Below are 25,938 nucleotides of genomic sequence, written 5' to 3'. Positions count from 1 at the left end.
AATAACAAATGAAAGCATTTCTTCTTTGCTTTGGTTAGATCCCAGAAAGCCATACGGTACTGGATATGACTCGAAAATGTATCCTACCTTCTTGTATTATAAATAACAAATATTTTTAAAAATCTCTAAAAATAATTCGTACAATATAGCAGCCGGAATTATATTTCATTTGAACTTCATTCTGTTTACAGATTTTAGATATAGTGAAATAAACAACTACAAGACAAATCCTTATCGAATAGAAATTCCTTACATAGAATGTTATGTCAGTGCAACTGAACGCTTGACCCTGTGCTGTTTCTAGGCGGTTACTTCGAGTATTATATAATCCTCTGCTCTTACGAGTCGCTATAATTTTGACTCAGCTAATTCAGTAGATTGTGCAATGACCTTGAAAGGAGCTGCGCTGTAGTTAGATCCAGTACGAATGACACCACAGTGAGAAATATTCTCATTACAGGGAAATTATGACATGTTATATGCATATTATTAAGTAGGATGTGAATTAAGATATTTAGCTATATGGAGGGGAGCAATATTTGTTGTATGTCCGGCGCTTCCTTCTCGCTCCGCCAGCCAGCTGCACGCGCGCCTGTGTATCATTCTGCTAGCTTCGACGCGCAGCCCTCAGTGCGCGTGCCTGACCATCGAGTGTACTATAAATAGGAGCTCCCGGCCTGCTCACTTGCCCACTTGCCCCGGTGTCCAGCTCCAGAATACACCCTACGTCGAGCACGGAGGCTACTCCTCTTGAAAATGTGCTTCGACCAGGTGGACTGAATTTCTGGCAGTACGAGGTTTCACCTCTGGTCACCGCTCCCTTACCTGTTTCCACTGCCTATGTTCCGTAATTCTTTTACAAGCCATTTTCATTCCCTAACTTATGCAAGCTCCCTTAGTTTCGCTAGGTGGAATTTCTTCAATCAATTGAACTTGCTTTTTAGGAATTCATGCACTTCAACAAACAAGGACTCTCATGAACATTTATGTTAGTGTGCCAGATAGTTCTCGACTATCAACGTGTCAATTCACAAAGACTATCTTTTCAAGATAGAAGTGTATATAAAGACTGCAAACCTGTACATATTGTATAAAGACAGACTTTTCTCAAGATTCAATATTCCTTTTTGCTTCAAAATAAATTTCAGTTATTTGTGTAAATATCATAAAGTGAAGCAATAAAAGTTGTGTTTTGTAAACTTCAACCTTGGTTACAACAATATTAACTTATTTTCTAGATAAAATTTATTTCTAATGCAAAATTATGGATATATTTTTTACTTCTATAATTCCTTTCTTTCACTTATCTCTGTACTTAGTTAATCGTACAAAATGAAATCCATTGTCATTTCAGTCCACAGTTCTATTTAAATCGTTTTGTCAAAATGCAACCAAACTGCGAGTTCAAAATCTAAATACTTTGTATGAAAAACTAGTGAAATTCTGTGTACAGTGCTTCATTTTCCTTAAAGTTTTTAAATTTTCTGCGTAAAAATTACACTGGACAAAACTTCGGCAATATTTTTTTTTGCTATTTGTTTAACGTCGCACCGACACAGATTTGTCTTATGGTGACGATGGGACAGGAAAGGCCTAGGAATGGGAAGGAAGCGTCCGTGGCCTTAGTTAAGGTTCATCCCCAACGTTTGCTTGGTGTGGAAATGGGAAACCACGGAAAGCCATCTTCAGGGCTGCCGACAGTGGGGTTCGAACCCACTATCTCCCGAATACTGGATACTGGCCGCACTTAAGCGACTGCAGCTATCGAGCTCGGTTTAGACAATATCAACAAAGAAACTATTGACTTAAAAATTAATAAGCGTAGATCAAAATGCTACTGTAGAACCACTTAGAATATCTGGTGAATCTTTCACAGTGACTCACTTCTGTTTGCTCGAGGAGTAGCAAAAAAAGATTAAAGTGGTGGTGGCGGTGGTGATTATTGTTTTAAGAGGAAATACAACTAGACAACCATCTTCTATTAACACTAATCAGAGAGAAATCCTGGAAGGGAAAACGAAGGTATCGGCTAAAGGGAGAAAAGGGCCACGAAGAGGGTGAAAATGAAAGATGCCCTAGGCTTCGAAACCTAATATCGTCGGGGTTGCAAAAGAACAAGTGTTGATCAAGGGAGATCGGATATGATAAATGAAAGTGAGGAGCCTGGTACAAGTAAGTGGAATAAATGCCAGGACTCATCTCAGGGCCACGTGGTCGCCAATTAACTCACCCAGTTAGAGAGCCCCTGGGGCCTCTTTTAGTCACCTCTTATGACAGGCAGGGGATACCGTAGGTGTTAGCAAAAAGGTTAAAATGTAAGTTTAGTAATAATTAATTTTACCTTTCTTTACAATTTGCTTTACGACGCTCCAACACAGAGAGGTCTTATGACCGAGCTCGATAGCTGCAGTCGCTTAAGTGCGGCCAGTATCCAGTATTCGGGAGATGGGTGGTTCGAACCACACTGTCGGCAGCCCTGAAAATGGTTTTCCGTGGTTTCCCATTTTCACACCAGGCAAATGCTGGGGCTGTACCTTAATTAAGTCCACGGCCGCTTCCTTCCCATTACTAGCCCTTTCCTGTCCCATCGTCGCCATAAGACCTATCTGTGTCGGTGCGACGTAAATCCAATAGCATCCAGAGGTCTTATGGCGACGATGGAATAGGAAAGGCCTAGAAGTGGGAAGGAAGCGACCGTGGCCTTAACTAAGGTACAGCCCCAGCATTTGCCTGGTGTGAAAATGGGACAACACGGAAAACCATCTTCAGGGCTGCCGACAGTGGGGTTCCAACCCACTATCTCCCGGATGCAAACTCACAGCTGCGCGGCCCTAACCGCACGGCTCCCTCCCCCTGTTTTACCTCTTTTTTAAATAAAAAGACATGCTTAGTACAACTGTCGAAGTGAAGAAAGCTAAGTGATTGCTTCTTCTTCAGCTAGAATGGTGCCCGGCTTCTTGGCTAAATGGTTAACAAGCTGTCATTGATCTAAGGAGTCACGAGTTCGATTTCCAGGTTGGCCGGGGATTTGAATCTTCATTGGTTAGTTCTTCTGGATCAGGGTTTGGATGTTTGTGCCTTCTTCGGCATTAAAATTCATGTTAGGTAGAGACGCGTTCTTACGGACGCGCAGGTCGCTTATACGGAGTCATCTGGAAAAATCTGTACCTGGTCTCTCCGGAGCCCCTACGCCATTATTATTTCAGCTAGAATGGTGTAAACAGATATTTAAAACAATTATTTATTTGTAAATTCCCAACACAGTACACCGCAACCACCTTGCAACATAGCCCGTGGATAGGATTATGTATGTACAGTATGTTGAGTTACCAGCCCGGTGACGGCTGGTTGAATACCTAACAGGTCCACCATCAGCTGTCATAGCTGAAGAGACATACTAGGGAAATAAGCAGTAAGATACTTTCTGGGCCTACAAGCCATATTTTCCCAACATTCGTCATAGGCCAGCAACACCTCTCAGGAAACAGTACCAGCAAAATCTCCTCCTCCTCAACAACAACAACAACAACAACAACAACAACAACAACAACAACAACAACAACATAATTTCCTAAATTGTATATAGTTAGCAGTAGCGATTCTAAGTAGTTATTTGATTATTTGTGGATACTATGTATTAAGAATTACGTTGTATACCTTAATATTGTTTGTAGATGCTTCACAGCTCCATGTTTATCATCTTTCTTATCACCGTCGCCCACCACTTCATTACTATAATCATAAGTATTGGTATTCCATTAAGTTAATAGTTTGTTTTGCCCTCGGACTCAGTGAGGGATCCCACCTCTACTGCCTCAAGGGCAGTGTCCTGAAGCATGAGACTTTGGGTTGGGGGATACGACTAAAGAGGAGGACGAGTACCTCGCCCAGGCGGCCTCACCTGCTATGCTGAACAGGGGCCTTGTGGACGGATGGGAAGTTTGGAAGGGATAGGCAAGGAAGAGGGAGGAAGATGCCGTGGCCTTATGTTAGGTACCATCCCGGCATTTGCCTGGAGGAGGAGGGGGAAACCACGGAAATCCACTTCGAGGTTGGCTGAGGAGGGAATCGAACCCCACCTCTACTCAGTTGACCTTCCGCGGCAGAGTGGACTCCGTTACAGCCCTCGTACCACTTTTCAGACTTCGTGGCAAAGCCGAGAATAGAACCCGGGCCTCCTGGGGTGGCAGCTAATCACACTATACCATTACACCAAAGAGGCGGGCGTTTTGGTTATAACAGGGGGGGAAAATCACCCTGGAGTAGTTGGAATACCCCGCTTGGTAATGCGAGGGTTAAACTGAGACCGGTCGATGAAAGTAATAAACTAGCTCCATTCCACATTGTATACGGTAGACACTCTACTGTATCTAATACAGAAGGATCAGCACTCACTAAGTCCAATGACTTACTTCCCTAAAATTCGTTTAGATTCATTTTTCCCCCTGAGAAACTTGTACTTGCCAGGAGCTTAAACTATACCATGAGCTCATGAGTGGTTTTACGTGCTGCTCCCCACTCATATAGTGTACCTGAAAGGGAGCTGTACCATCTCGGGTTATTGTGAAGATATGAAACTCCGGTAACTTTGAGAAGAACACTTTCTTTCTGCATGAGTATTCCCCTTCCTTCCGTTACCTAATAAGCACTGCGGGGCAAACACTATGAAATGGAGTATGGCTTTTAGTGCCGGGAGTGTCCAAGGACATGTTCGGCTCAGCAGATGCAGGTCTTTTTGATTTGACCCCGTAGGCGACCTGCGCGTCGTGATGAGGATGAAATGATGAAGACGACACATACACCCAGCCCCTGTGCCAACGAAATTAACCAGTTAAGGTTAAAATTCCCGACCCTGCCGGGAATCGAACCCGGGACCCGTGTGACCAAAGGCCAGCACACAAACACCATAATAATGGTCAGTGTTGAGGCCTTCGGATCAGAGGGTCCCAGGTTCGATTCCCGGCCTGGTTGGGGATTTTAATCGCGTATGATTAATTTTTCTGGCTCGGGGACTGGGTGTTTGTATTTGTTCCAACACTTTCCTCTTCATATTCACACAACACACTACACAACCGACCACCACAGAAACACTCAATAGTGATTCATTCCTCCATATAGGGTTGGCGTCAGAAAGGGTGGCAAGTACACGAAGAAATCCCATGCGTTCATTCAAATGGGTGTACTAGGAGAGCCTACTAGTCTTCAACAAACGGAGAAGGTGGATAAAAAAAAAGGAAGTTGTCTATGATCCTACTGTTAATTATTTCAAAGGCACTGTAAGCTCAAAAGCGTTGATGCAATAAGTCTACTGATATGAGCATGAGGTGCTTTATCTCGATTTTTTCGGAATTTCGAAAAATCACTTTATGCTATACGAGATGAGATAGTCACCGGTTGTGTCCCATTTGCGATCAGTCCCACTTGCGATCACTCCAATTACAGTGAAAAAGAAGAAAGAATGTGAAGAAAAATCAGTTCCTGTCCCATTTGCGTTCACTGTAAAATTATCAGCAGCCTATCAGGGTTTTCCAACGTCCATGCAGCAGAGGGACTGCTAATTAGGGCGTACTCCACACAACCGCATGATAAGGATTCTCCCAACCCGTCCCCTTTCTCTTGAACGTTTTTTGAGGTAATACTAGTCTATAGATTTTAACATACTGTAATAATTCCAGTTGTAGACATCCATCGTTGATGTAGCTTTTGTTGTTATCTGCGTGCTTACTTACGGCATGCAGGCCATTGAGACGAAGAGAGGCAATCCTCGTGCTTTAGCCTATATAAAGGATACTCTTACAGAAATTTATGGAAAACTCAGAGATGTTTGGTGACATGGGTATTTTTTTTTACTGCGGGCTTTACGGCTCACCGACACAGAGAGGTCTTATGGCGACGATGGGACAGGGAAGTCCTAGGAATGGGAAGGAAGCGGCCTTTGCCTGGTGTGAAAATGGGAAACCACGAAAACTATCTTCAGAGCTGCCGACAGTGGGGTTCAAACCCAGGATGCGAGCTTACAGCTGCAAAACTATCTTCAGAGCTGCCGACAGTGGGGTTCAAACCCAGGATGCGAGCTTACAGCTGCGCGCTCCTAATCGCACGGCCAACTCGCTCGGTAGGCTAATTATATTTTGAGCAGCTGTTTACTTAACGTGTTAGTATGGATGCTTGAACAGTTTGAGCATTGTTTAAGCAGTAATTTAATAGTGCCCCATATTGTGTAAGAAAGTATAGGTTAACTGCTACATGAGGTACAATTGCTTCAAAAAGGGTAGTACTGCCGAAGAAGCAAAGTGTTACAGCAAAATCCTTTGTTTTGAATTTGGAAAGTGTAAAATTCAATGGTTTTAATGCGCCCATCTCTTCCCCTACTTCTTAAAACTCATTTTACCGCCTTTACACCCACAACCATCTGGTAACTCTAAATAAAAGGTTCATCTGAGTTCTGTTTATTCTCTACCAGTCCCGATATTAACGTATCAGTCTCACGCGGCAAATACAAGTAATTTAATGAGTTTCAACATACAATTTGTAAGAATCCTATTATGTAGATTCGCCAGTTACTTGAGGGTTGTCTTCCTGTACCAATCCTTCAGTAGAAAATTCCCTCACAGCAACCTGACTGTTTGCATGTCGCTGATAAGAATGATCCCAAATGGGACAATGCCTAACCCGTCAAAAATAAATTATCTTGTACTGTACCCGAGTGATCGCAAATGGGACTGGTCGCAAATGAGACTGATAGCAAATGGGACGACACCTACAGTAGTCATCATAGTAATAAAGGAGAAATGTCAAATTCTCGGTCACATCTTAATCCACACCTCTAGGCGTTGTTTGAAATTTATATTATATTATTATATTTTAATATTGTAATTATAATGTTAATGTTAATTATTATTATCATGTGGGTATACTGAGTCCTCTGGGGCTACCTCCATTGGGAGGCAGTTTTGTAAACGAAAAAAGGGCCAAATCCATATGAGCGACGCAGTTCGCACCCGCGACTCCACACGTCTGGGAAAAGCCGTAGAAAAATAAGAAGGAGAAGAAGAAGTAGTATGGATCTCGGTACGGGTAGCCACTAACAGTAATACAGAATATAACCAATATATACAGTACCTTTAAAACATACTGTGGTTTAAGGCGTTACTGGAATGTCCGTGAGATGTTTGGCTCATTTAAGTTCATAACCCAGAAATTATATATGCCTGTAGTATAGCCTACGTCACGTTCCACCAATAATCAAACAAGTAAAATGAGCGTGGGAGTAGAGCTTTATTTCTGAATAATTGTATGGCCTCTGCTGCAGACGTCCTGATGTGATAAGATCTAGTCGGCCTGTCTACCCATTTTGGCGTTTCTATTGTGTTGATATTCAACGTAAGCAAAATTTTACTTGGATGTCTCCCATGGATTAGTTTGCCGGGTGACACTGACAAGAGAATTGTTTTTGGTTAGACCGGAGAGATTTTATTGAAACGTTAGTGGATGATCATTTAACGTAGGCCTATCTTAAATTTAATGATACTATATTATTTTGCTCTAAAATCAATGCTAATACTATAATTAATTGCTAGATAGAAATATACCGATAATTCTATTCTTATGTTGCATAAAATACTTTTTAATGAAAATGAGACCTTGGCTATACGAACAGAATTTCACACTCGATAAACCTATTTTACTATCATATACAGTGTACGAATATATCTAAATATTACGTTTTTAATATTTCTGTATCGTTTAAAATGGAAGCTAAATCATTACTATTATGTAGTATGAAATTGTCCGCCTCTGCGGTGTAGTGGTTAGTGTGAGTAGCTGCCACCTCCGGAGGCCCGGCTTCGATTCCCGGCTCTGCCACGAAATTTGAAAAGTGGTACGAGGGCTGGAACGGATTCCACTCAGCCTCAGGAAGTCAACTGATTAGAGGGAGGTTCGATTCCCTCCTCAGCCAACCTCGAAGTGGTTTTCCACTTCTCCTCCAGGCAAAGGCCGGGATGGTACCCAACTCAAGGCCACGGCCGCTTCCTTCCCTCTTCCTTGTTTATCCCTTCCAATCTTCCCATCCCCACAAGGCTCCTGTTCAGCATAGCAGGTGAGGCTGAGAAATACTGGTCCTTCTCCCAGTTGTATCCCCCGACCCAATGTCTCACGCTCCAGGACACTGGCCTTGAGGCGGTGATCTGAAGGCTGGTTCGAGGTCCACTCAGCCTGCGTGATTAGAATTGAGGAGCTATTGACAGTGATATAGCGGCTCCGGTCTAGAAAGCTAAGAATAACGGCCCAAAGGATTCGTCGTGCTGACCACACGACACCTCCTAATCTGCAGGCCTTCAGGCTGAGCAGCGGTCGCTTGGTAGGCCAAGGCCCTTCAAGGGCTGTAGTGCCATGGGGTTAGGTTTTTCTTACAAGTTGCTTTTACGTTGCACCGACACAGATAGGTCTTACGGCGACGATGGGATAGGAAAGGGCTAGGAGTAGGAAGGAAGCGGCCGTGGCCTTATGGTGTGAAGATGGGAAACCACGGAAAACCATCTTCAGGGTTCGAACCCACTATCTACCGATTACTGGATACTGGCCGCACTTAAGCGCCTGCAGCTATCGAACTCGGTAGTTTCAGTTTTATGAAATGTTGTTAATTACCTAAAACAACGTGCACCCCAAATATTTCTGAAATGTAAATTGCTATTAAAATGCTGTTTTCACAGAAATGAAGTGTAATGAAGGGACCATAATTATAGCCCATACATAGATTTGAGTAATTATTGGAATGTGTCCTATTTTAGAAAAATAAAATTTTTCAGATGGAACAATGCCTAAGTTATTGACATTGAGAAAAAAAACTAGAGTAAATTAGAATGCCAATGGTGTTTTTTTTCAGGATTCTAGTACAAATAGTTTACGAGCTATCGTAGTTTGAAAATTGTAAATATGGTACCGGCAGTAGTTGTCTGCTCTATTTAACTGTTTAGTTACGACGCTATGACGTTCTTACGTTCGTTTCTTTTATAGTACACTGATTGCATTGCGACTTCCTTGTGAGTTACTTTGTGGTAGCAAGAAGTAGGACGTGGTGAAAGATGGTATTTACCAATACTGAAGAAGCTGGCATGTTAATTGTGAATGAACAATGTAGGAAGAATGTTGTTCGTTCTTGTGCCCAATAGACGTCACCCATCTCGACAATTATTTGTGAACCTCTTCAACGTGAAACAGAAATTGTAACGCCTAGAAAGCGTAACAGAAACTGACTGGAGAAGAGGGTAAAACTAATGTTCTAGCTGCTGTTGCTGTAGATCCGCACGAGGAGGTAGCATGAGTCAGGCAAGTGTATTACGGATCAAGGTCTTCGATAACCCTCACTGCCCAGAAGACCCTGGAGAAATAGCCGACTTGAACTACATCATACTGTCCTGTAAGAAGTACTCCCAACAACAGAACTATCTGTACTCTTCTTTGGTGACGTTCAATATCGCACTGCCAACTTCAGTTGCCATCCTGTTATCAAAACTTACTCCACAATTATGCGCTGTAATTTGCCAATATTTATCAGACTGTGATATTAATTTATAAGATTTGACTTTCTTTTCAATCACGAAATATATCTACTATAAATGTCTTCCGAGGCCTAACGCCATTATTTAAAAAAAAAGGTCCATCCGTATCATGTCTCTCTCCATCAAGACCTGCACGGAAAGTATTCTGAGAATCGTGTTAACTTTTGTACATGGGTATTAAGGCAAGATACACCAGATAGATCTTGTTTAATGATGAAGCAACATTTACTAATCATAGCCAAGTAAACTTTCGAATCATGTACTATTGGTCCGCGCACAATCCTCATTGGCTTCGTCAGATATAGTTGGGGACAAATCATGACGACCTTGCCTCACACCACTACTTTACAGCGGCAGCTCTGTGTCTATTAGCGACTTATAGGATTTTTCTACCTCTACTGCAGCCAGAGTTGCCAAATCGGCTACTACACGAAGGAAGGGTAAATACTACAGAGAATGAGGAAGAAAGTGGTTTGGCAGCCTTTCCAAAACAAACAAGGATCACTTAGAACTCGTTAACTCAGCAGGGTGCAGGGTGTGATTGACTACTGGCTTTCAGCTCGCTTCCAGGAACTGAGGTCGTCATGTTTTGTCCCCAACTATATAAGCATTGAGCTATGGTGACCTAGGCCATATTTGTTCTCGCGGGAAGGATCTGAGCTAGTGCAATCTAGTGCAATAGAGTACGCGCTTGTCGCTTACAGTGAGATTAACAGAGACGTGAGCAAGGAAAGGATCGAAGGCATGATATAGAAACATGAAGCAGGCAGTTAAATGTCTATCCTTCGCAGATGATCTTAGGATTCTTAATTTTTTATTTTCAGATTACCCGGATACGGCCCAGAGCAGATCAACAAACTCGGACACAAGCGACAAATGTGGGCCACAAGATCTCGTTTGATAAATCATAAACATTAAGTCGGTGCCTATAGAGCTAGACTTGGGACAAGGAAAGATCAAGTTGACAGAAAAGTTCAAATACTTGGGCGAATGGATGGAGCCGTGTATCTCCGAGATGCGTTACGGATCAAGGAAATGGGAATGGCATATCAGCTACTCAAAGGTATCTACAACAAATGTCAAGCTCAGACACTACCACATAGTCATACACTCTGAGACCCTGAGAGTGCCGTGTGATGCGTGGTGAAGGTCTAATTAGAGTAAGCTACTGAAATAAAGATTTGTAGTATCCACGGAAGAACCGCTGACTTTTCGTTTAGAAAGTTCTATAATTTATGACTGTCTTAGTGTCACGTCGAATCACTTCCAAAATATATTAAACAATTTTCACGAAAACATCATGCATGGAAGACGTTATTTAGAACAATGGAAAGACCCAAATATGCAAATGTTTATTTGTAATCACATCAATCGAATCGTCATTGATATGTATTGAGGACTGTCGGCCAGGTGGCAGAATCCCTATCATTTCTTTGCCTAGACATTTCTTAAATGATTTCAAAGAATTTGGGAATTTATCGAACATTTCCTGTGATAATGTTTGCCAGTCCCTAATTCCTCTTCCTATTAATTAATATTTTAGTATTAATGCGCTAATATTCTATTATCTGAAGGAGGAATGTCATTAGTCCCAAGTATTAACTACCAAGGAATTAAGCTCGTGGTGGTAGTGGTAGGAAATACAACTAGGCAACAATTCACTATTAACGCTAATCAGAGGGAAAAAATGGATAAAGTCCGACACTTCGAAAAATGAAGGTATCAGCCAAAGAAAGACAAGAGCAACGCATGCCGTGAAAGTGAAAGACTCCCTAGGCGTCGGAAATCTAATACCGCCGGGGTAGGAAACGAATAAAAGATGACCAAGGGAGGTCGGATGGAATAGATGAAAGTGAGGAAGAAGCTTGGCACAAGTAAGAGGAAGCAATACCAGGAATCATAATCATTATGTTATTGTTTTGACGTACCTACTAACTGCTTTTGACGGTTTTCGGAGACGCCGAAGGAGCTTTTTACGTCCCAATAAATCTACCAATACGAGGCTAACGTATTTGAGCACCTTCAAATACCACCGGACTGAGCCAGGATCAAAGTTGTGAAACTAGGGTCAGAAGGCCGGCGTCTCAACCATCTGAGCCACTCAGTCCGGCACCAGAATTCAGCTAAGCGCCTGGTGGTCACCAAGGAATATCCTCGGACCTTATTGTTGCATGAAAATTGTACCCCCGATATTGGCGTGGGGTGGGGCGTGTCGGAAAAAAGCTGCACCACCTCGGGACAAGGACACAACCTTACTTTTACTATATTTCTCTAATAGTGTTTAAAATGCGCAAATATATAAACGAAACAAATAGGTCCAATATATAAATACGCTCTCTGAAGTTGTATTTCACAGTGCTTTACGGTAACTATGACAACGGTAGAGTGTACGTGTGCCCCATACGGATGTTGATAACATCCGTGTGGCGCACTTCACCATGTTATTTTTTTTGTTATTTGCTTTACGTCGCACCGACACAGATAGGTCTTATGGCGACGATGGGACAGGGAAGGGCTAGGAATGGGAAGGAAGCGGCCGTGGCCTTGGCATTTGCCTGGTGTGAAAATGGGAAACCACGGAAAACCATCTTCAGGGCTGCCGACAGTGGGGTTCGAACCCACGATCTCCCGAATACTGGATACTGGCCGCAATTAAGCGACAGCAGCTATCGAGCTCGGTACTTCACCATGTAGGTCCTCTACAAAGACGTATTGTACCTTAAAAGGAAATACATAGTTTTGAGGCTGCCTACGCGAGGAATGTAAACAATGAAATATACAATCATGGTGGCATAGCACAGTAGCGGCTATTGGGAATTAGAAGCGGAAGGGCAAAAAATATACAGACAAAAATATGTACCGGGGCTTGTGGGATATAGCAGGTGGGAGGGGGGCGGTATATACACATCAAAAGTGAAAAAAATAAAAAGGCTACACAATGGTACGATTGTTAATGCTCTCTGAGCGAAGTTACTCACAGAGGTAAAGGTTGATAGTTCAACAACTTAAGCGCGGTAATAATAGTTTGAGATTTTGATTCAGTAATATACAATCAGACTTTCACCAAAGGAACAATATTACACATGCATTACAATTAAATTGTCCGCCCCTGTGGTGTAGTGGTTAGTGTGATTAGCTGCCATCACCGGAGGCCCGGGTTCGATTCCCGGCTCTGCCACGAAAAGTGGTACGAGGGCTGGAACGGGGTCCACTCAGCCTCGGGAGATCAAATGAGTAGAGGTGGGTTCGATTCCCACCTCAGCCATCCTGCAAGTGGTTTTCCGTGGTTTCCCACTTCCCCTCCAGGCAAATGCCGGGATGGTACCTAACTTAAGGCCATAGCCGCTTCCTTCCTTCCTTCTACATTGTCTATCCCTTCCAATCTTCCCATCTCCCAACAAGGACCCCTGTTCAGCATAGCAGGCGAGACTGCCTGGGCGAGGTACTGGTCATTCTCCCCAGTTGTATCCCCCGACCAAATGTCTCACGCTCCAGGACACTGCCCTTGAGGCGGTAGATGTGGGATCCCTCGCTGAGTCCGAGGGAAAATCCAACCCTGGAGGGTAAACAGATTACGGCATGATTTTACAATTAAAATATTTAGTATTTGACTACATACTATCACCTTAGCAAACAAAATATATCCGCGCTACCCTTCCTCACAGCACGTGCAAAGTGTCCACTACTTGCTGTGGTACTATACAGATCGGTTAGTCGCGACAAACTGACGTTTTGTGCGAACTGTTAATAATTCAATAAAATCTTCTTTTTCTACCGCTTTTCCCACACCTATGGGGTCGCGGGTGCGATCTGTGTTGCACATGTGGATTTGGCCCTGTTTTACGGCCGGATGCCCTTCCTGATGCCAACCCTATATGGAGGGATCTAATCACTATTGCGTATTTCTGAGGTGGCTGGTAGTGTAGTGTATTGTCCGAATATGGAGAGGACAATGCTGGAACAAACACAAACACAAACACACAGTTCCCGGGCTAGAAGAATTAATCAAAGGCGATAATAAATTCCCGACCCGGCCGGGAATCGAACCCGGGACTCTCTGAACCAAAGGCCTCAACGTTGACCATTAAGCCAATGAGTCGGACAATAACTTTAAAAAATTAAGAAATGAATTAGCTGATAAGACAACAGGGCTTGTACAATTATTATTATTATTATTATTATTATTATTATTATTATTATTATTATTATTATTATTATTATTATTATTATTATTATTATGCTATTTGTTTTACGTCGCACCGACACAGATAGGTCTTATGGCCACGATGGGACAGGAAAGGCTTAGGAATGGGAAGGAAGCGGCCGTGGCCTTAATGAAGGTATAGCCCCAGCATTTGCCTGGTCTGAAAATGGGAAACCATGGAAAACCGTCTTCAGGGCTGCCGACAGTGGGGTTCGAACCTACTATCTCCTGGATGCAAATTATTTTTAATAATTCCTAGTTTGAGCCGGCTAAAATGAAATAAAATATAATGTTTTCTCCACAAGGAGGGGCGGACAACTGCCCACCCCCCTCCTTGACCCCGCTAATAGACGCTACTGGCATAGTAGACAGTGAACGAGTTGGGGATAAACATGCACCTCTGGATGTCCGTGTTAGGATGCCTTGCGCGCTATGTACGTGGTCTGGATAGCGCCACGTGTGGCCAAGGAAGAAAAATAAATACAGTATTATTGCGGGTAGCTAAGTGCATGGCGCGTGAAGCATTTTGGAAGCTCTGCAGCGATGGCCTCAGTGCAATGACGTCAAACTGCTTGCTGGCGGACCATAAAGACGTAAAGCGAGCAATGAGAGGTGTCGTAAGCTAGCGTTGCGTGCGTAATATTTGGCAAGCCAACCTCAATGTTACTTGCTCACACATTCAGACAGGCAGGCGGACGTTGCACGAACACAAACAACCGCAAATGAGAAGACAGAAGAGGGGATATTCTTCAATAACCTACTTGTTTGTAGACCATCTCTTACGTAGGCTGGCTGCGACGGTATGACACAGATGTACTTAACTGATACGTCTGTTGACGTCACTGACATTAATAGCCGAAACGTTTGTAAACAAAATACTCCTCCTGTCCACTGAGTGTTATCACTGGAACATTGTGATTCTTTATTTCTTGGCTTTATTTCCAATTACTTGACATCGGCACACGTGTGCAGTTTGTGGCCGAATACTCCCGGCACTTACCTTATCACACAGGAGGAATGTGTTCACTATAGGAAGTTTCTACGATGGTTAATAGTGTAATAACGGAAGAGTGAGAAAAACACATCGTCCCTGAATCAGAAGAATTAATCACACGTGGCTAAAACCCCTATCCCGGTGCAGATGGGTCGACCAACTTACGAAGTTTTTGGTTGAACTCATCTGCAGTCATTAAAGAAAAGCTTATTGAAAAATGTCCAGGATGGAAAAGTGCACTTTATAAGATCACGAGGCGCAGAAGTAACTGAAACCACTTATACTCGTAATAATAATAATGGGAATGAAATGGCGTATGGCTTTTAGTGCCGGGAGTGTGCGAGGACAAGCTCGGCTCGCCAGACGCAGGTCTTTTGGCCTGTAGGTGACCTACGCGGTGAAGATGAAATGTTAATGAAGACGATACATACACCCAGCCCTCGTGCAAGGGAAATGAAGCAATTATGCTTCAAATTCTCGACTCGGCCGGTAATCAAACCCGCACCCCCTGTGACCAAAGGCCAGCATGCTAACCATTTAGCCATGGAGCCGGAAATAATAATAATAATAATAATAATAATAATAATAATAATAATAATAATAATAATCTTTCTTTCTTAAACTGTTTACCCTCCAGGGTTGGCTTTTCCCCCCGGACTCAGCGGGGGATCGTACCTCTACTGCCTCAAGGGCAGTGTACCAGTTAGGTACCATTCCGGCATTTGCCTGGAGGAGAAGTGGGAAACCACGGAAAACCACTTCCAGGATGGCTGAGGTAGGAATCGAACCCACTTCTAATCATTTGACCTCCCGAGGCTGAGTGAACCCCGTTCCAGCCTTCGTACCACCTTTCAAATTTCGTGGCAGAGCCGGGAATCGAACCCGGGCCTCCGGGGGTGGCAGCTAATCACACTAACCACTACACCACAGAGGCGGGCCTAAGAATTTTAAAATGGGAATTAAAAATAAGTAAGTTATATGCAAATGTTAATTTAAGTTGTTTCAAAATTAATACAGAAGTACTCGATTATATGCTTCTTATTTTAACATGAATATACAGCTACAACTTGCTGTAAGGAATCAATATTATTATTTTTAAAGTTTACAAATGAGATATAGGATAAATCTGTTTTTCCCTCCGGGCGGTTTTTCCCTCTGACTCAGCTGGAGATCCCACCTCTACCGCCTTCAGGGCAGTGTCCTGGAGCGCGAGACTTGGGGTCTGGGGATACAACTGGTGAGGTGGACCAGTACCTTGCTCAGGCGGCCTCACCTGCTATGCTGAATAGGGGCTTTTTGGAGGGATGGGATGATTGGAAGGGGCAGGCAAGAAAGAGCGAAGGAAGCTGCCGTGGCCTTAAGTTGGGTACCATCCCGCCATTTGCCTGGAGGAGAAGTGGGAAACCACGGGAAACCACTTCGGGGATGGCTGAGGTGGGAATCGAACCCATCTCTACTCAGTTGTCATACCGAGACTGAGTGGACCCCGTTTCAACCCTCGTACCACTGTTCAAATTTCGTGGCAGAACCGGGAATCAGTTCAGTAAAGATGCAAACCTTGTTACAGCGCAATCTCGATTTTTCGCTTTGAGGGTTCGTCGCGTAATGTCGAAAATTAGAAAGGACAGCTATTTTCAATGCAATGCAATGTTAATATCGTAAAAAAAAAAAAAAAAAAAATGTCAAATAGGCATTTATAGACATTATACATTTACAAAAGGCAAACATGTGTAATGCTACATTTTCTGTAACCCTTAAAAGGCTGATGACACACGGAGGAGTTTTTGCCGAGTCGGCAGCCGAGTCGGCGCATGTTTCTATTGTATCAGATGGGATGAAACAGACACAGCGGTGCTCGCCGACAGGCGGCAGATTTGGCGACTCGGCCTGTCGTTTAGCTGGCGGTGCAGCGAGCGTTTTGAAGACTTTGTGCGCGCTCTAGCGCCATTGATTTAATACATTCAGCTGAATCACGGCCGACTTTATGCGTCGCTCTAGCGATAGATCCAGTCGGCCGTGGCTGAATTTACGCGGCGATTGCATCATTGGTAGGTATTCCTGTATTAGATATCATGAAGTATCTTTGAAATTCAATAATATACACGTAAAAGGACATATAGAGTAAGCAGACTGTTGGAATAAGAACAATAATTTATTTTTATATAATGTTAGCTAACTTCCTCACCTAACGTCGCGCTCGCTAATGTGTTTTGACCACTGCCAGCTCGATACGCACCCGATGACTGCTTATAAGCAGTCATTTTAGGTGCAGATCGAGCAGGCAGTGGTTTCGTCACAGTCGGCAAAAACCGCTCTGTGTATCAATTTTTTTTTTTTTTTAAATCATTTATTTCTCACAAATAACAAGATACAGTGTCAACATACAAAGGTAACACAACAAGCAAAGCACGGAATCTCTTATGACAGTATAATGTGCACTAGTCACAAGTCCTTCTGTCCTGATTGTTCTAGAGAGTAGTCATTTCAACTGAGAGGAAAGAAAAAAAAAAGAAAAAAAAACCATTGGCACAAAACACATCGCGTGAAAAACACTGCACTATCCACTGCACGACCATTCGACTGTTATAATGAAACACTCTCGAGTTCCTTAACTTGATGTTTCTCTCTCGATGGCACACGTTTCAGTAATGTTCGTTTGGCATCTTTTAGAAGACGAATGAACGTGTTAAGGGAGCACTGTTCGTTTGTCTGGACAAAATAAAGATACCCCATGACAAGCCAGGTTTGCGCAAATTTCAAGTGCTGCGTACCGAAATCGAGCTCTAAGGCTGCTCTGTAAGCTGCATTAGGATTCGTCGATCCTGTCATCTGTCTTAGCACAGAACAAAACCATTTCCAGATAACTTTGACATTTCCACAGGTAGTAAGTTTATGCCTCTGTGTGTCCACCTCCAGACATTTTTTACAGAGTGGGGATTGGGTGATGTTGTGACGGAATTTTTTATCTTCTGTGGGAATAATTTCGTTTATAGCTTTATATGCGGCTACTTTCCAGTCAGTTGGTATAAGAGGATCTTTGAAATTTCTCCAGATTTCATTCCATTTCCGATTTGGGTACTTCTCCGTGATCTGGGGTTGTGTTTCGTTCTTCTGTAATAGATGATTGTATATTACTCGTGTAGGAGGAACGTTGTTTCCTGTCACTCGTACCGTATCTATCGCTTGCAGCGCTCTTCTAAAACATCGAGTCGGCACTAAATACTTCGGGTTTTGCTGATGTGTATTCCAAAAGTAAGTATTATGAGCAGCTCCTACTCCCGTCTTCGCAATCATTATCTCTCGCATTAAAAGCGCTTGGCATTTTTCGCCGACTGCTATGAGACCCAGTCCTCCTTGCGCTACGGATTTTCTCACTTGTGACCTTGCTACACGAAACATATATCCGCGCCACAAATAATAACTAATACAGAGTTCAACTCGCTGGCTTATTTTTACCGGCATGGGTAGAATTTGTGCCACATACCACAATTTAGACAAGGCATACAAGTTTATATGCCACACCTTTTGGATGATGTTCAGGTGTCGACTCAAACTGATTGACAATGTGGCGCGTACCCTTGAAACTATGGTTGACCAGTTTATGTCAATATTTTGGGACATATTAGGGGTAAACACTAATCCCAAAATCTTAATTCTATCTTTAATTGGTATGGACGCAATTGTCATCTCTTGTGACCAGCTACCAAGCGGTAGTATCTCGGATTTTTGATAACTGACTTGGGCATTAGAGGCTTTCTCGTAAGTTGTTATTATACTCTTCAACTGTGGGGTAACGGTGGGTGTCTGCAGTAATATGGTGACGTCGTCAGCATAGGCTGCAACCGTGAACAGGCTCTGGGGGTTGGGAATCGTGCACAGTACAAAGTGGACTGCCCGAATAAAGGGCTCAATACTTAAAGCAAAAAGAGTCATTGAGAGGGGACATCCTTGTCGTACCGATGTCTTAATTGGAATTGGTCTGGAGAAGAGTCCATTAAGAAGGATTCGAGAATGCGCCGAACTATACAGGGTTCGAATAAGATTGCATATTGCGGTTGGGAGACCCAAGCGTTGCAGCACTGCTAACAGGTACCCATGATGCACTCTGTCGAAAGCTTTTCGGAAGTCCAGGTTTAGAATCGCGCCCATTTCAGTTGGTTCTGCTTCAAAGTGTAACACTGCATTCCTTACTGCCTGTAGGATGTGGGTAATTTTCCTTTCGGGTATAGCACATGTTTGCCCTTCTTTGATGATGTTATTAAGGTAGGGACGTATTCTTTTCGCCAGTATTTTCATGAAGAGTTTGTAATCAGTGTTGAGGAGTGTTATCGGGCGGAAATCCGATACAGTTCGTGGTGCGGCGACTTTGGGTATAAGGATTATAATGCCTTCATTAACGCCTGTGCAATCTTGTAGATTGGCGAACAATAGTTGCATTAGTGTTAAAAGGGTTGTTTTCAGGATGTTCCAGTACTTTTTGTAGAAAAGGTAAGTCAGACCATCAGGGCCGGGAGCTGATCTCTTACTGGCCGATCGTAGGGCCTCGAATAGTTCACTTTCTTCAATGGGACGGAGGAGCTGTTGCCTATCATCATCATTGAGTTGTTGATCGACGAAAGACAGAATGTTCGTTTGATCTAGCGGGGAATTCTCACAGTCCCGGAACGTTTCGCGGAAGTATTTCTCAGTTTCATTTAGACAGTCTTTAGTAGATGAGAGTCGTCTGTTGTCATCTGTATGAAGAGTAGATATTACTTTGCTCTTCCCGTTCATTTTTTCATGGGCTACATGATAAAGCTGAGCTTTTTCTTCTGCTAAGGGTGAATTAGAACACGAACGAACTAAGGAACCCTGTAGGATGTTCTCCTGAATAGCTGTTATTCTTCGTTTAACTGCGGCTATGTGACTGTTTACGTTGTAACCTGCCTGTTGACGCGCAGAAGGTCAGTTAGTATAGTGTAGTAAGAGTGCAGAGTTTTCCGTCTGTTACGTGCTTTTTCTGCTCCATGTTTCTTAAAGAAGGATTGAATCGCCGGTTTAACCTTATGCAACCACTTGTGTACAGTTAAAGGGCCCTGTTGGGTGAGACGACGGAGCATATGTGACCACATCTGTTGAAAGCTCTCTTTCACTTGCTCGTCATCAAGCAACGCATTATTTAGTTTCCAATATCCCTTCCCGATAACAGGTATTCTCCTAGTGGTACGAATCTTCAGTAGGACAGCGTGATGATCACTGAAGGGTAATATTTTAACACTGATGTCATGTATATGCGGTGCTAGGTCTCTGTTAACGTAAAATCTATCAATTCTAGAAGCCGCTGTTCCTCGGAAAAATGTAAATTGTACGAAATTGCCATGTTTACTTTCCCATCCATCACGAAGCTCTAAGGCCTGACATATCCTTTCAAGTGCAGGAGAAGGGTTGAATTCTCCTCTCTGGTCTTTGGCGTGTAAAACACAATTAAAATCCCCACCGAAAATTAAGTCTTTGTAGTTATGTCGTAAATAGAATGGTAAGTGTGTGGTCAGAAATTCCTCTCGCTCGTGACGACGATGTGTTCCAGAGTGCAGGTAGATGTTTATGTACAGTGTGTTATCTTCTGTTAATATCGACGTGATCCTCCCACTAGGGTGTGTTTCACAAAGTTTAATGTGTAATCCAGATCGGTATATAATTGCAGTACCTCTCGAGTCTTCCCCAGGATTGGCAACATACTGGTAATTATTCCCCAGGTAAGGCAAAGTAAAGACGTTAACTTCTTGTAGGAAGAGGATATCGATGTCATCATCTCTAATAAATTCGTGTAAGAGGACCTGTTTGCTGCGACTTCTCAGGCAATTTACATTAAGCGATGCTATGGTATGAAGAAGTAGAATGCTTAAGGAAAAGAACACAGCGCCAATCATAATGATGTGTTTGAAGATGGAGACGAGTGCTTAAGTTATTTATTCGGAACATGTTTGCTAATTTTAGTGACTTTCTTTTTACCAGTATCATCTACCGGCCGCTTTAACCTAGGATCCCGTTGGCTAACTGGAGGTAGTTTTGTTTCCGTAATTTCCATTTCTTCCACCGACGGGGGTCCCGCATGTGCGAAGGTCGGTGATATATTATGCTCTTCCCTACTTTGCATATTACTGTCTTTGACGGATGTTGGCGGTGTCAATACATCTCCGCCCTCTGTTTCCATATCCGGAGTTATTGGAGGGGGTAACTGGTTATAATTTGTTTCGTGGGGTAGCTGTGCTGGCCGTACGGCATCTGACTCGAGCGTAGTTAGCCTTTCCGGTTGCGGTATTTGATGACTATTATCAGAATTGTCGTTCTCAGTTATCTGATCCCCCACCTGTTGACCTAATAACTCTGTCTCCCTGTGCGTCACAGAAGTGGCCGGCATAGTGTTCTGGTGATCATGTTGTGTTTCCTGTGTAGCTTCATGTAAGTCACTAGGTGATGAACTGTGTAAGTTGTCTTCAGGAGTCAACTGCGTAGCTTGCAGCGGACTGCGCTGTGTCGGCAGTTTCCCACTGGCCAAGGTCGCCCAGGTGGGACTAGCAGGCTGTTCGCTTAGCTGGACAGGTTGTTTACGTCGTGGGCATTGACCCCGTAAGTGTCCCACTGCATTACAAGACGAGCACGTAGTAGGCTGATTTTCGTAACTGATCAGGGCTTTATGCCCACCAATATCTAAGTAAGACGGTATATGTTGCTTTAACATTAGTCGAATTGCTCGTACACCATTATGAACCTTGTACCGGAAACCAGAGCTCCACGTTTCATCCTGAATCGAAAAAATTGTCCCATATTTACTAATTTGTTCCACAATTATTCTATGAGGTACCTCCATCGGAAGATTAAAGATTCTCACCAACTTTGTACCTAGTCCCGCAGAATCAATAGTCACTTTGCTACGGAACCCATTACTGTGTAAGAAGGAGTGCTCACCTGCATAATCCTGTAGCAGTTTTTCAGTTGTTTCCTGCTTCTTGCATTTTATGTACACTTGCCGCGATATACCATTAAGCTGGATCATTTCGATGTCACTTTCGTCTAGGTGCAAGGTGTCAAAAATCCAGTCATGCACTTCGTATGGGGCTGGTCGGGGCGTGTCTCTGTCGGTGAAGTTGATCACAATCGTATTCTTCCTTTCCACTATCATGATGATCGTTTAACTATGAACACATAGATATCTCGAACAACCCTATCTGTCACCACTGTCAAGAGTTTATCAGATAGTCACTTATACACAAGTAAAAACAGACTCGTTAGACCGTACACTCAGTTCGAGAGCTCACTAGCTGCCCTGACTTGCACGCACGCTGGTCCAAGCAGAACTGTCAATCGCAGGCGGCGGTCGACGCGGCTGCCGACTCGGCAAAAACAGCTCCGTGTGTCATCAGCCTTAGACCCCGAAATGAACTTATGCTGTTAAATGCAGTAGTTTGTGTTATTCATTTATAAAGATAAAGCATAGGCATTTTGCCTAGTACGATCGGTAATCATTAGGTTCGAAGCCGAAGAGAAAGGATGTGGAGGAGCATTTATTCAAGTGAATTAAGCAGTAAGAATGGTCGTGCATTAGGTCATGCATTATTTCACACGGGGCTCACGAAACAATGTACTATTTTACAAGCTCAATAAAGTGTGGAGTTAGTCGCGGTAGTTATTGTTTTAAAAAGGAGCAAAACAACGAACTCATCAGTCTATCAATAAAAGCTGTACATTACAAAAAATGATCCCTCTCGCTGAAGAAAGCTGAGTCATGAGAGGGACAGTGGTCTGTATTTGGTCAAGGATACCGTCTTCACGAGTTCCGACAATTACACACAAAGCAATTCAATTTGTTTCTTCTATCTTAATGGTCATATTATTTAATTAAGTTTAATGCACCTTAATTGGCGTTGTGTGCGGTCAATAAGAGGTCTCACAAAGCTGTCTTATACAGTATTATTATACGGAACAGTAGCGCTTGTGTTCTTCACTCTGCCTGCTCGATCTGGATCCGATGGCTGCTTATACTGCCTGCTCATTACATTTTAATATTGCACTAAATGAAACACCTATTTACAAATACCAACAGCAGGTGGCAGCACCAACCGGCTCCAGTCCTTTCGGAATGAAATATCGGGAAATGGGTAGTACCATCCTCTTTGGGTAGTACTGTACTTGTTTTCAGTGAAAATGGTATACTGCTGCGTATAATTCTGCAAATCAAAGAAAGGGAAACCAGATTGCCGTGGTATTTCATTCCTTGGAATACCTTCAAGTACAGAATTGCGTCGAAAGTGGTTAAGTACAATATCAAGAGAAGGAAACAGCAAGGGAGGTAAATGAATTCCTTCTGACTTTTCCGTGGTTTGCAGTCTACATTTCGTAAATGACGATTTCAAAGTGACCAGCAAAACGCGAAAATTAAAAACAGGATCTGTACCCAGCCTTTTCCTTGATTATCCAGCTTATAAACAACCGCTAATTTCAGCGAAGAGGAAGAGAAGGGATTCAAGTACAGAGACGTCTAACAAGAGCTTTCCAAACATTATTGGAGAAAATGGTAAGCGTTATGTAAGGTTTGAAGTATTACATGCTAAGTAATATAATTTCTGTGGATAATTGTACTGTTAACGTGAAGGTACAAAAAAAAAAGATTAATATGCTGTCATAGATTCAATTACGAGTCGTTTGTTAGTAGTATAAAATCGTGTCAATATACTGTTCTTCTATCTATCTATCTATCTATCTATCTATCTATCTATCTATCTATCTATCTATCTTAATCTGTTTACCCTCCAGGGTTGGCTGTTCCCTCGGACTCGGCGAGGGATCCCACCTCTACCGCCTCAAGGGCAGCGTCCTGGAGTTTCAGACGTTGGGTCGGGGATACAACTGGGGAGAATGACCAGTACCTCGCCCAGGCGGCCTCACCTGCTATGCTGAACAGGGGCCTTGTGGAGGGATGGGAAGATTGTAAGGGATAGACAAGGAAGAGGGAAGGAAGCGGCCGTGGCCTTAAGTGAGGTACCATCCCGGCATTTGCCTGGAGGAGAAGTGGGAAACCACGGAAAACCACTTCCAGGATGGCTGAGGTGGGAATCGAACCCACCTCTACTCAGTTGACCTCCCGAGGCTTAGTGGACCCCGTTCCAGCCCTCGTACCACTTTTCAAATTTCGTGGCAGAGCCGGGAATCGAACCCGGACCTCCGGGGGTGGCAGCTAATCACGCTAACCACTACACCACAGAGGCGGACCTGTTCTTCTTCTTCTTCTTCTTCTTCTTCTTCTTCTTCTTCTTATTATTATTATTCATTACTCAAGTAGGGCCTATTTAGTTGTTTCGGTTTTACAGTTATAGCTAAACTAATGTCAGGTTCTTTCTCTTTCCCTTTCCAGTCGACTCTCCGTTTACGGATACAGGGGTAGGCCTAAATACTAGTAACAACGAACCGTGTGACGTTGGTTGTCAAGTTGATATGTTGGATGACAGCAGCATGGAAAATCTAAAGAGAACAAATAAAAGGCTTCGTGTTGCGCTATTCAGAATGAAGAAGAAAATAGTAGATCTGGTAGAAAAATTACACCGATCAAGGAAAGCTGCAGGTGAGGGTGTTGAAAAGGCCATTTATCTTCAAGATCAAGTGAATAACTTCCAGAAACTGCGCCCAGTATGGTCTGAAGAAACTATACGGCATTGTATTTGTTGGCGGATTGCTCCTCCGAAAGGTTACGAGTATGGGCGGAGATCAAAATTAATCCTGTCACACCGGGCGAGTTGGCCGTGCGGTTAGGGGCGCGCAGCTGTGAGCTCGCATCCGGGAGATAGTGGGTTCGAATTCCACTGTCGGGAGCCCTGAAGATGGTTTTCCATTTTCACACCAGGCAAATGCTGGGGCTGTGCCTTAATTGAGGCCACGGCCGCTTTCTTCCCATTCCTAGGCCTTTCCTGTCCCAACGTCGCCATAAGACCTATCTTTGCCGGTGCGAAGTAAATCAAATAACAAAAAAGAATACTGTCACCTTCACGTAGTACATTAGACAGGTATCTAGGGACGGTGAAGTATGGAGCCACTAAGAAAGGAAAGACTGCAAGCAGAAGCAACTAATTTGAATGATCTGGACAAAGTTTGCTCCCTTATTTGCGAAGAAATGGCAAATTAAAGAGCGGCTGCTATATAATAAAGAAGAGGACAGATTCTATGGACTGGTCGAAGCAGAGGGAGTCTATAACGAAGAGATTGGAACAAACCCTCAGCTCGCCAACAAATTGTTGTGTTTTGTGATTCATGGGTTGACGAAGAAATTTACAATTCCGGCTGCCTACTTCATGGTGAAGGCATTACAAGGACATGAGCTTTTCCTCCTGGTTCAGCAGGTTTTGAAAGCTGTCGAAGAATGTGGTTTCTATGTCATTAGTCTTGTGACGGACATTCATAGAACAAATACTTCAATGTTTGAGAAATTTGATGATGGAGAATTAAAGGTCGTGTGTAGTTTATCCATGCAACGCCTTGCGACAACTATATTTGTCTTTCGATTGTTGTCATATTATTAAAAACATCAGATTTCATTTTCTTGAGCATGATATGGCAGATAAAGACGGCATTATCACTGCATCTCTCTTAAAGAAGCTGTATCGTCTTCAGAAGAATCTCGTAGTGAAACCGGTCCTGAATTTAACGAGGAAGCACGTCGAACCAAGTTCTTTTGAAAAGATGAATGTACTCTATGCTTTGCAAGTGTTCTCACCGCCAGTCACAGCAGCTTTGCAGTTCCTAATGGAAAAGTCATCGCAAGAGTCGATTTTTCGGAGGCTGGACCTACCATACGATTTATAATCATCATCATCATCATCATCTGTTTACCCTCCAGGTTCGGTTTTTCCCTCGGACTCAGCGAGGGATACCACCTCTACCGCCTCAAGGGCAGTGTCCTGGAGCTTCAGACTCTTGGTCGGGGGATACAACTGGGGAGTATGACCAGTACCTCGCCCAGGCGGCCTCACCTGCTATGCTGAACAGGGGCCTTGTGGAGGGATGGGAATATTGGAAGGGATAGGCAAGGAAGAGGGAAGGAAGCGGCCGTGGCCTTAAGTTAGGTACCATCCCGGCATTCGCCTGGAGGAGAAGTGGGAAACCACGGAAAACCACTTCCAGGATGGCTGAGGTGGGAATCGAACCCA

The sequence above is a fragment of the Anabrus simplex genome, chromosome 8, assembly GCF_040414725.1.
Source record: "Anabrus simplex isolate iqAnaSimp1 chromosome 8, ASM4041472v1, whole genome shotgun sequence".
Lineage (NCBI taxonomy): Eukaryota > Metazoa > Arthropoda > Insecta > Orthoptera > Tettigoniidae > Anabrus > Anabrus simplex.
The sequence above is the reverse complement of the archived record's forward strand: the minus strand, read 5'-3'. Positions refer to the sequence as shown.